The 12047-nt window shown below is 32.4% G+C and overlaps 1 long non-coding RNA gene across 3 annotated transcripts; it reads left to right on the forward strand.

Moving 5' to 3' along the window:
* Window positions 637-2642, forward strand: LOC107608093. 3 transcript variants are annotated; one of them, XR_002351490.1, is made up of 3 exons: window positions 637-769; window positions 1877-2286; window positions 2396-2642. It is a non-coding gene; the product is annotated as an uncharacterized LOC107608093 (long non-coding RNA). The 3 variants fall into 3 exon arrangements; XR_002351491.1 differs by lacking the exon at window positions 637-769 and having other exon boundaries at window positions 1466-2053; window positions 2188-2286; XR_002351489.1 differs by lacking the exon at window positions 637-769 and having other exon boundaries at window positions 1466-2286.

The raw sequence follows: 12047 nt of genomic DNA on the forward strand, positions 1-12047 counted from the left end.
ACACCAAATGCCATCGTATCAACACCTGGAGGCCACTGATTCAAAATGGCGTCGTTTTGTTACTGTGCCACGCTGGCACTTAACGGACCACGTCACCCAACGTTAGCCAGCTCAGCAGACAAGATGACGGAAGGACTAATGTGCTTATGTTTGTCATCTTTTGGGGACGATTTTGATTAACTTTATCATTTGGGGACTCATATGGAGATTGAGGCATCTTTTAAGGACGATTTTGACTATTAACTCATAAAATAAATTTTTGCTATCAAAATTTTCATAATTTTTATATCTTACGAGTTACGTTTACGTTCCGTCTTACAATTCAATGAATTACGATTCTAAATTAGGTTAACGAGTCAAGATAAAAATTATGAATTCACTACCTTGGACACAACTCTGAAAAATTGCTCGGTATTACAAGTGTTGCTGTAGTTATAATTTTCGCAGGTTGTGAAAATTTAATGGTCAAATATGCAGATTTCCATGCTGAAAAAGGCCAACAAAAATCACTGCAAAATTAATATTTAATTTTGGGAGTATTTTAGTGGAGGTTTCTAAAAATCTCTACAATACATTTTATTTATGACAATTCATCGATGTTTATATGATCATAAGGTATTAACTGTGGAGAGACTTGTTGTAACTGTGGAGAGAATCTTGAATTCTGCCCCATTTGCAGGAGCACAATCGATACTAGAATAAAGCTTTACTAGTTAACTTGGCTTAAACCCCTTGTTTCTATGGCACATGCATACATTGCTAGAACATGGTTAGAACATATATCATTCATAAACTTAGCTTTCTATTGATGGCATTGAATAAGTCAAAAAAAGTTAACTAACGTGATAGAGCATATGTAGAGGACCTTGATGGATATGTAGTTAGCCTTGTACACAAAACTACGTTCACGATTTTGAACTAATGTTCCAACTTAAGCATACTTGTTTATAGAGAGAGTGGTTTGCCTTCTTATATATATGAAGTTTGATTTGTGTGTTGTGAGAAAAAGACTTGGTTCATCTAGATTTATTTTGACGTATGTATAATAGTATTTGTTTTAGCTTTCTTTTCTTGTGTCTGATTTTGGTTGATGTAGCCCGTAGAGAATCAGAAACTATATCTATATTATTTGATTTAATTTTATTTGATTAGTTGCATTTCATGAATTTTTAGCATGATATATCCACCTCAGATTACATTCTCAACCTAATAAAAAAAGAGTATATATATTTGCACTTTAATAACCATGAAAGACAACGGCCACATGAATAAGTATACTCCTGTACTCGATGATTGTGAATAAAGAAGTTAATTTAAAGCATAAGCCCCTGTAGGAAACAAAATAAAAATAAAAATAATTAATTCACGATGCATCTATTCCTCCTCAAGCACACTTTTCTATTGAAAAGGTAATTTCTAGTCTTGATTATTTTTGTTGAGTCTCTCTCGTAATAACACTTTTCTGTTGAGAGTCTCTCGTAATATTTTTCATTTTTTATAAACTGTTAAAAACTAACCATGAAAAAAGTTGGTGGACTTCCTAAGTATTGTGTTATATGTTTAGAAATTATGTATAAATTAATCATGAAGGAGAGGAAGAAGGTAGCGCATTTTTAAGTAAACTAGCTATCAAAGTTGATATATGAAATAATTAATCAAAGCAAGAAGTAAGAATGTCACACTTCAAAGACCATAGAAAAATTCTCAATATTATTTGTGTGCAAGTGAAGAAGCTTTTGTATGCTTTGGGGCAATGAGTTGCTTTATCTATAATCCATGGATTTTGTAGCTTCTTTAGTTTCACTTTGGACCTTTATTTTGTTGCTTACAATTTCATGAAATACTCCTACAATAAACACTTGCTTATTTCTACTAGTTACAATCACTCTACTCCCTGGTCCGAAGTGAATTGGTTCAAGAAAATCTCGTAGAAGCTTTGGAGTATTCACATTATCTAGCACAAGGAAAACCTTCTTCTTACTTAGCCTTCACACTAAAAATGTTTACCTTCACCAGAAGTATATTTTTGATCCCTATTATATTAGATTATTAGGTCAGGTGAAATACATTTCAATTATGTCATAGTTTTTTTAGCTCATATTTTCTTGTCTTTATATGTATTGTTGCTAGGATTATCTGTGTATAGTTGTACCTCAATTATTCGTGCTTGCTGTTGTTTTATCATAGAGTCCACAATTGGTGAAGGAAAACATGCAACTTCACTCCGTGGATCAGTAGCGTATTCATTCTCTTGAAGCTCATGTTGCATCCTTTGCTCAATTTAAGGTGAGATTTGATATGATTATGCGCTCCTGCACTTATTTATTGATCATCTTAATAATTGCATACTTTGATTGCTATGTGTTGGATGAAATTTAATTTTTCTTTTGGACAGGTTCCTGAAAATGATAATCCTTCTGTTTTGATATCTTTTTCCTCAAAGACACTTAATGCTGGTCAAATTATATTGAAGCTACATGTTATTGAGCTGGATGCACAGCCAGGTCTACATATTTTTACCTCTCACACCTGTCTCCCATGTTTTTATTCTATGGAAACATAGGTGTTACACAAACGTGTCTTGTAGTACTAAGTTATTTGTCCTCTCCTGATTTTTTATGTAATTAGATGATATTGAAATATTTTTATTTTAAGACTTTTATGTAATTAGATGATATTAAAATATTGAAGTTGTTGTTTTATTTTACTTTTTAAAGAAAACAATAATAGTTATGTAGAACAATACTATATATAATTATGTTTGGAATTATTGACATTGAGAATTTTTTTATACAGAGTTATGTCTTATATTGAGGAATTGTGTTATAAAATATTTAGTTTTTAATGAGATGAGAATATGTAAATGAGATGAGATTAATGAATGATTTAAAATAAAAAATAAATAAATAATTATAAGGTTTGTGGAGGTTTGAAAATGTCATAAAATAGTTAATTTTTGTTAAATTAAAAAATTAATTTGTGGGGATTTTAAACTGCTACAAAAGTGATTTAAAACCGTCACAAAAGTCTAATATAAAACCCCTACTAAACATATACAAAACCTCCACAAAAGACCTCGTGGCACCTCAAAATTTGGGGGTTTTAGAAACCCCCACAAACTATTTAGTGGGGGTTATAAACCTGCACAAATAAAAAAAACTATCACAAATAAACAAAAATCTTGTAGTGAATACTACTTTTCGATCAAAGGTGCATAATTCTACCACCTAAAGAAGTTGAGTATCTGTTTATGTAAATTATCACAGCTTACAAAAATTATGACGTATGCACATACGTCCATCATACATAGGAGTTGATAAACTTGTGTGTAATGAGAGAGTGCATAAATATAGAAAGGAGGAGAGACTTTGAATGGAAATTATGCACGTGTGTTTGAAAAGTATTTGTGATAGAGGAAAAACTTTGACACTTTGATTAGATGTTGGAAAGAAAATGGAAGGAAAGAAAATAAGAGGAAAGAAAATGGAAGGACAAATTGGATTATTTGTGTGTTGTTTGGATAAATAGAAAATAGATGGAAAGAAAATAGAGAGAAATTTTTTTTTTTTTTGGATGGAAAGAAAAGTGAGAAGAAAGAAAATCATAATAGTATAAAATTATATTAATACCCTTATCATAAAATAAAGTATAAATATTTTTATTTATTCATGTTTTATTATATTTTATAAATATTATAATTCTTTCTTGTTTTCTTGCTTGTGTTGGAAAAAAAAATTTTAATGGGATCCACACATAATTTTTTTTTATTTTCTTTCATAACCAAATAAAAAAAAATTATTTTTTATCAATTTTCTTTCCATCCATTTTCTATCTATCCATTTTCTTTCCATTCATTTTCTATTCATTTTCTATCAAACCAAACATAATGCGAGTGTTTGAGCATTTCATCAGAGAACTCAATTTTCTTTTTGAGAGAATAATTTTTGTTTTTGCTAAAATTATAAGATGGTTCGAGATACAACATTACTACAAGATTATATTATTGAATACCTTGGTAATTTTTATTATTTAAGTGTTAATTTTTATTTTAAACATTTTATTTTTACTTTTATGTTGGTGTTAAACTGTTAATATATGTAAAGTGCATATAAATTTAAAAAACAATATGTATGTTATTAACGATATTAATGCATGAGTTTACAAATATTTTGGGGTTAATGTATGTTAGTTTTAAATGCATATTAGTTTAAATATATTATGCGGTTATTAATGTAAATGTAAATTAGTGATAATTGATATAAAGCGTGATTAGGATATATATTTTTTAGAGGATAATATTTTGCTAATAAAAAGTTATTATTAGGGTTATAAGAAATGTAATAAAAGAAAAGATTATGTTAGGCATTATATTTTGAGACATTACTAGAAAACTAGTTATTATAGACGGATATTTTCGACAAATTTTATCCTACGAAAATACAGATAGAATTTGCGAGGGATTTTTTGTCGAAAACAAAAAAAAATGAATTAGCATAAATTACAGACGGAAAAGAAAACCCGTCGATAATTCTGTCGAAAAAATTAATTTTTTTTCGTGAGAAATAGTTACCGACGGAAAATCCATCTGTAATTAAATGAATAAAAATGCTGTGTTTTATTGAATTATTACAGGCAGAAAATCTGTCTGTAATTTAAATTATTTCGTTGAAAATATTGGGTTAAACCTAACTCTACCCCTACCCTCTTGAGCTCCACACTCCAAACAAGCTTCACAGTCATCTTCCTCGTCGTCTAGCTCCATTCACACTGGAACCTTTCTCCTCAGCGTCTTCATCCACCGCATTCTTCATCCAAATCATCACTACCACAATTACCATCATCAAAACCTTTGGGACTTCCATCACTCTCGTCGTGCACAAAAGTAATTTTCTTCATCTGAATCATCCGTGTTCTACTATAATTTCTTCCAGTTTTTGATACAATAAAATTCCATTATTACAATGTAATTTTCATGTTGTGTTAGTTTAATTGTTGCTTGATTTCATTTTCGATTTAGGATTAAGCTAGCGTTTGCCTTTGTTTTGTGATTTATTTAGTTGCTGTGGTGAATTTTTCACTTAATCAATGCATTTGGAATTATGCATGTAAACTGTTTGATGAAAAGTCTCAGAAACAAGATGGGTCATTCTAAGTTCTTTTGGAGTTGCTCCCGTAAGATATAATGTTCTTTGGGGGATTATGTTTGGATATAACTAATTATTCAATAATAACATATTTGATTCACAACATTTTTCGTTGGAATCGTGTGTGTCCACTTTTGGCTACTGATGGCATCATCTGAACTTATAGCAGATACCATTAATAATGTCACGTTTTGGCAATGGTTGATTTCATTTTTTTATTTTTGTATTAATAATGGCTTCTTCTTTGATAATGCTCCTTTTCGGTAGTTTTGTATTTGGAGTATTAGCAGAATTTTCATTTTGCTTATTTGATTATTTGATTTGTGTTTGTGATTTTGTGACTGTGTGTGTCCCATGAATGGTGATCTATTTTGCCTTTTTAGATTAGATTCAAATGGCTACTCTGTGCTATTTTTTGGGTGTTAATCATCAATTCAAACTGACTTTAAAATGAACATGCTAAAACAAATTGATAAAATAAGGCAAATAATAGGTGCTTCTGCTTGGTGACTCAATTTTTTTTATTTGAACTTAAGAGCTCATGAGGAACCATGAAAAATTGAAAATGTAGTGAAAGAATGCTAATGTGTTTGTGTGATGTTGCTGCTGAAGAGATTGGGAGAATATGAGTAGGGTATATAGATATCTTATTCATCACTTTTAATTTCTTGCTACAATAATAATACATTATCATCAATCAATATTCAATTGGATACTAACTATATAGTTGTTTACTTAAGCAGTATTAGTCCACATGATCAAACCATCATTAACTAACTAATTTTTACCATTCATCATCATCATCAGCTATATATAAATCACTATTCCTTCATTCCCTTCTGGATTAATTATAATTATCCAGTGATTAATTATTATTATTATTATTATTTCTAGTTTTTTCTTCTCGCTGAACTTGGTCCCCTTTTATAATATCTGCCTGAAATGTAAAATTTAGACAACCCACCATCAGATCATTATATATATCTTCCAATTCTTAGATCAATAATAATGATAAGAATTAAGAAACCTCATTTATAGCCTGCATAGCTACGTATATAAATCTCTATACATTTTTTTTTAATTTATATAATGGGAGGTTATTTAATTAGATCAAATCTCTTATTGAAGAATGGTCATTTGGTGTGAGTAGTAACTTGAAAATAGTCCTTTAAAAAAAAGTTGTTGTTTTATTCTTTTTCAGTTTTTTCTTTCTTCTTAGACTTGGATAAAAGGAGGCAAATGGATAAGGGAGCAGAACAGAGAGAAAAATAGAGAGTAATAGTTGGTTTGTAGCTTTTTGTCTGTCGGTTTCCAAGATCTGGAGCTTATTGTAAGGTTGAATCTGGTTTGATTACGACTGGTGCGTCTATTTGGGTGCAAGGAGTTGTGGTGGAGAGCCAAGGATCCAAGTAGAAAGTGGAATTAAAAGTCAACAAAATAGTATTAGTTAGTCTTCCCTCATTCTCAATCAAATTGGTCATTAACTCATTATTTTGCTCTCATAGAATTTTAGCATCTTGCCTATATTAGTCAGCCAAACTGTTGTATAGACATCTCCCCTATTATAGATTGACATTGTAACTGCTATTTGTTATTTTCAAAATTTCAAATATTTTAATTTGGACATGTTTGTAGCAATACTAAGATGTCTCAATTGTGTATAGCAAAATGGCTTTCTCTGATTCTTTGGCTTAGCTCTTGAAAATTTTTGCTTTAAGCTCATTATTTACTCACTGAATTCGAATGTAATGTAGATCTCTAATTTCTGTGAATGATTAAAGTTGATTTTACTTTTCTCTGTTTGTATTCATGCCAATACACGACATGATTTGAACTTTAGTTTTGTAATCTTGAATCTAAGCTGGCAATTTGATGCTAATATTTGGTCTTGTATGTTCAGGTTGGCGAGAGTGATGCTTCCTTTCCCATCCAAAAGAAAAGAGCGAGTAGAGAATTTCTAAGAACAAAAGTGCATCTTCGGCCAAGAACAAATACTTTTGGTGCAATACGGTTTCCTTTATTTTAAGCATATTTATATCAAGCTTGTTAACCTTTCTGCTTCATTATTCTAAAAGAAAAAATTATTTAGTCTTTCTTCTTGTAAAAATTTTCATTTGCCTATAAATCCTTTTCATATTCTTGTTTTTCATCCATTCTATTGCAGATGGTTTATAGTTAAGGGTTTTTACATAGAAGAATGGTAGGGAATACACATCTCTTAGTTTGATTTGTTCAGTGTTATAGTGTAGTGGATGCAACTGCTATTTTTCGCATGTTTCATGCGGATATGAAATTCGTAAAATCTGAGTCAGACCTAGCTAGTTTTAGTTTTTTTTTTTAATTTACAATTTAAGTTGAATTACTATGACAGCTTTAAATATTTTAATATAGATGAATAAAAATGAGATCTTGTATTGCATATTCTAGATAAATAATCAACAAAAAAATATTGTAAACATATTTGATATTGATTTGAAATTACTCCCTGGAGGTTAGTCTTGTTTTGTTGCAAGTGTGTTGCGTTGGTATGCGCTGGTAGGTGTGTTAATTCTTGATTAATGTGTTTAAAGTTAACTATCCATAAATATTCAAATACCAATTCATAAGTTAAATCTAAGCTACTTTGTCACTTTTCCAATTTATCATTCCAGTCAAGTGGACCCTCAAATAATTAATGTCATCCTTGCAGGTTGAAGACCTAGTCCTGTTAATTTTTTATTATGCAATTTATTCTTATAGATATGTTTTGCGGGGTAAAATGTTTAGCTGTTGTTTGTTAATCTCCTTTCTCTTTTTTTCAATAGCACAACATATTTTTCTATACTTGTATTTGTTTAAAATTCTGATGGTGTATGTAAAATCCGGTCAAACTGTAATTTAAATATGATATTTGGACTCAGTAAATTTTTTTGAGTTGGAAACATAGTTTTCTGAATAAAAATGCGCACTAGAAATTTGACTTGCAGTACCGACTGCAATCTGTCCGGTACTGTAGCTGGGAAAATTAATTAGAAGTGAATAATGTTAAGAAATAAGAATTTATAATTTGGGAAGATTGAAATATTGAAAATACGATTTAAAACTCTAATCTTAACACATTGGAGAGAAGATAGGGAAGAAGAGAGAAAACTCTAACCCCTCTTGATCTTCAAACTACCATAACTTTCTCTCCGGAACTCCGATTGACGAGCCGTTTATGGCCACGCGTTGCTCTTCTCATCTTCTACAATTTTATCTAAGTTTTGTGGTGAGTATTCTACTTTCCTCTGCCCCATTTTTGTTTTTCCTCTTAAGTTTGAGTTTGGTTATAGGTGTTGAGTAATTTTATGATTTTAGTTATTTAGGAGTACTCTAGTATGAGCCATGGGTGATATTCGTCACAAACTTCAGTGAGTTAAGGTAAGAAACCCTCCAACCCTTGTGATTTATCATTTTTATGAACCATAGGTTGATTGTAAGTGTGAAATTGGTTATGTTAGAGTATTGGTTGATTTTGGTGCACAATTGGGAGGTTGGTTTTGCTTGTGGAGCTTTGGTGAGGCTTGGAGCTAAGGTTGGTGGAGACTTCCAAAGAAGTGGCTCAATTGGTTTGGCTCCAAGAGGTACGGTTTAAGTTTCATTTAAGTACCGTATGGTATGATGAGAATTCCTAGGCTAGATTCCCCTAGGATTAGGTTTGGATTGTGTAAATAGTTGGTACTAATATGTATAGTTGATATGTAATGTAAATTAATGATTAGGTTGAGAATTGTGTGAATTTATATGTTTGGTGTGTTGAGAATTTGATGAATTGGATAATGAATATTGGTTTGTGAAATATGCATTTAAATTGTGAATTTGGGCCGGAGGCCGTGAATCTTGGGCCGGAGGCCGGAAAGAGGTAAGGAAGGTAAGTGATGTGTGTATTGTGTGATGTCATATGAGATTGAATGGAATTGTGATTATTGTTATTTGGTTACAATGGATTGTATGGATTATGTGATTATTGGTTTTGAGGGAGAAATTGATGTCTTTGTTGATAATGCATGTGGGTTGTATATGATGATATGGATTTATATGTATTGGGGGTTGATGGAATTGGTATTACTGGAACTTGAGATGTGGAATGAATATATGATATGGTATTTTGTTTGAAATTGGTCAAAATGGTGGATTGGTGGATTGTAAATTTAATGAGAATATTGAAAATATGAGTTGAGGAGGCTTGAGATTGATTTTGGTAAGTTTTGGTTGGTTTTGAAAAGGTTTGAAATTGGTTTGTGTTGAAAATTTAGTTTTTGTAAGTTTTTATGAAAGTTGTGATTTTGGTCTACTTTGATGGAGCATAGCTTAGTCTCCGGATCCTCGATTTGTATCAAACTTGTTTAGAAATAAAATTGGATCCGAGATGTTTATGCCGTTCAAAAAATGGGTGGAAAATGATTTGAAACGAAAAAGTTATGCCCGTCGGAAGTTTAGGGTTTGAAAATATAATCCTGCAGCTTTTTAAACTTAGTAAAATTTTTGGTAAAATGTACTTTGACGCGCACGCATAGCTGACGTGCACGCGTCACTCAAGATTTTACTCTCTCACGCGTGCGCCTGGCCGACGCATACGCATCGCTGTATTGATGCAGGTGCGTGGTATAAATTCCAGAGAGTTGTGATGGTAGCGTGCTGGGTTTGTGCGAGGAGCACAAAATGCATCCACGCGTACGCGTGGCTGACGCGCACGCGTCACCCTACCTCTCTACCTCCCACGCGTGCAGATGGGTAATGCTTACGTGTCACCCGATTTTCTTCGCTTTCCACGCGTGCACGTGGGCGACGCGCACGCGTGATCCCGTTTTCAGCAAGAATTGATTTTTGAGTTTTTAAAGCTGAATTTCAGACTTCTAAGCCTCGATTTTCATCCTTTAAGTCCTAAATTTTATAGTATGCCTAGTAATGAGAAGAGGCTAGGAAAGTGATAACTTGTTGATGAAGAAAGGCTTAGAGTAATGAATTGTGATTGAGGAAGTGCAGAAATGATGGTTTGAAAATTAATGTGACGTGTGACTCCGGGTAGTAGGCAGTGGCATTGTCCACTTGCTCCGGGTATGAGATGGGAAAGGAGAATTATGATAAATGAGTTTAATTATGGAGTTTTGAATGTGTATTTGTAATACTTGGGTAGCAGCAAGGGTCGTGGTTTGTCCCACTTGCTCCGGGTCATTGTTTGAGAATTTGTAATAATGAAGAGTGATTATGAATGAATGTGGTAAATGAATAATGATGGAAAATGTTGAATGTGAGTACGCTTGTGTTTTCTCTCTAGTTGTAAGGGTGACAGGGCACCGATACCCTCTAATGGTGACAGGGCACAGATACCCTCTAATGGTGACAGGGCACGGATTCCCTCTAATGGTAATAAGGCGCAACAGAGAGACTATGCCCGGGTTAGCTACTGGACACGTCGGGTTGGCTTGATAACCGACAGATGATATCATCACCCATAGGGCAGACATTCATCATTTGCATATGCTTGAATTGCTTGGGTTTGCGTATTTATTTTGGATTGTTATATTATATATGCTATGTTAGCTAATTATGCGCTACTTGTTCTACTTGTACCTTATTGTATATTAGTTGCCTGCATTGCTTGTGTTTGTACAACTGAAAGGTCCCTCATGCTGGTGTCGGATGACGCTGAGGGCTGTTCTTGTTGAAATGGAATGATGATATGATTAATTTAAAATGATGATTATTGAATGAGATAATTTGAGCTCCCTGGGTAGATGCAATGAAGTGATTTCACTTGCTCCAGGTGAGGATATGAAGTATTGATATAGAATTGCTGAGACAGAATAACTGGTGATGGGTTTGGCTTATGATTCTGATTCTGATTTGTTGGAGAGTTAGAAAGTTGGGAAGTATGAGGAATATGAATAAGATTTAGCATTCTCTTATGATAGTTGCCTATTTATGGATTAGCGAGAACATAGGATGAATATTTGGTGAAAGGAAGTTTAGGATGCTTAGTGAGTTTTAATTACAATGCATTGTATTTATTTGGCACTTTTACCGTATTGGGAACCCATGGATCGGGGGTTCTCATTCTGTATATATCTCTTGTTTTTCAGATACAAGTCCAGGTGCTCAGAAGTGAGCTGTAGTCCATCTGAGAGATAGCGAAGATCTTTATACTCTCTACTTTATATTTTGCTTAGAATCTCTCCACCTTTATTTTGAAAAGCCAATATTATGTATTGAACTCTTTTGAACTTGCCTATAGAGGCCCTTATGTATCATTTGGGAGAGATTAGGAGTTATTGATGTCAACTACTTATATCCTATACCCTAGCCGGCCTAAACTTCGCGGGTCACGTCTAGTGGCTATCTACTTATATATGTCTACTTGTGCTATATATATACCTTCTGTCATTTTCTTATTCTCCTTTATGACTTTATCCTTATAATGATTTCGACTTCACGCTTTATCTTTTAGTGGTCAATACGTGAGTGCTGCGAATTCGTGATTTTATTTTTACTCCTTTTCAGGCTTCTCGATGAATACTCCTTTCAATTATAATTATAAACTATGTATTAAAAATCCACCTTGAGAGTTGTACCACCTTATTATCATTGACTTATAACTCGAGCATAAGGATTTGAATATTAGGGTGTTACAGTGTGATTGATTAAAGTAAGTTCTGTTACTATCTTACCTTTAAAATTCCAGCAAGGTCCAATGATTAAAGTCTACATGGATTATCTCAGGCTCATTAAAATTTGAGAAGATAATTGAATTTACAAATCTAGGGTTGATTAGTAGTGTTTCCATAAAGTAGTGGTTAATAAGAAAAGCTAAAAGATTACACAGCTATATACTTTAATTTATGTAATTTAGAAACCCTATGATGACATCTTTAATAATTAAGGTGG

Source organism: Arachis ipaensis, chromosome B07, assembly GCF_000816755.2.
Source record: "Arachis ipaensis cultivar K30076 chromosome B07, Araip1.1, whole genome shotgun sequence".
In the NCBI taxonomy this organism is placed as follows: Eukaryota; Viridiplantae; Streptophyta; class Magnoliopsida; order Fabales; family Fabaceae; genus Arachis; species Arachis ipaensis.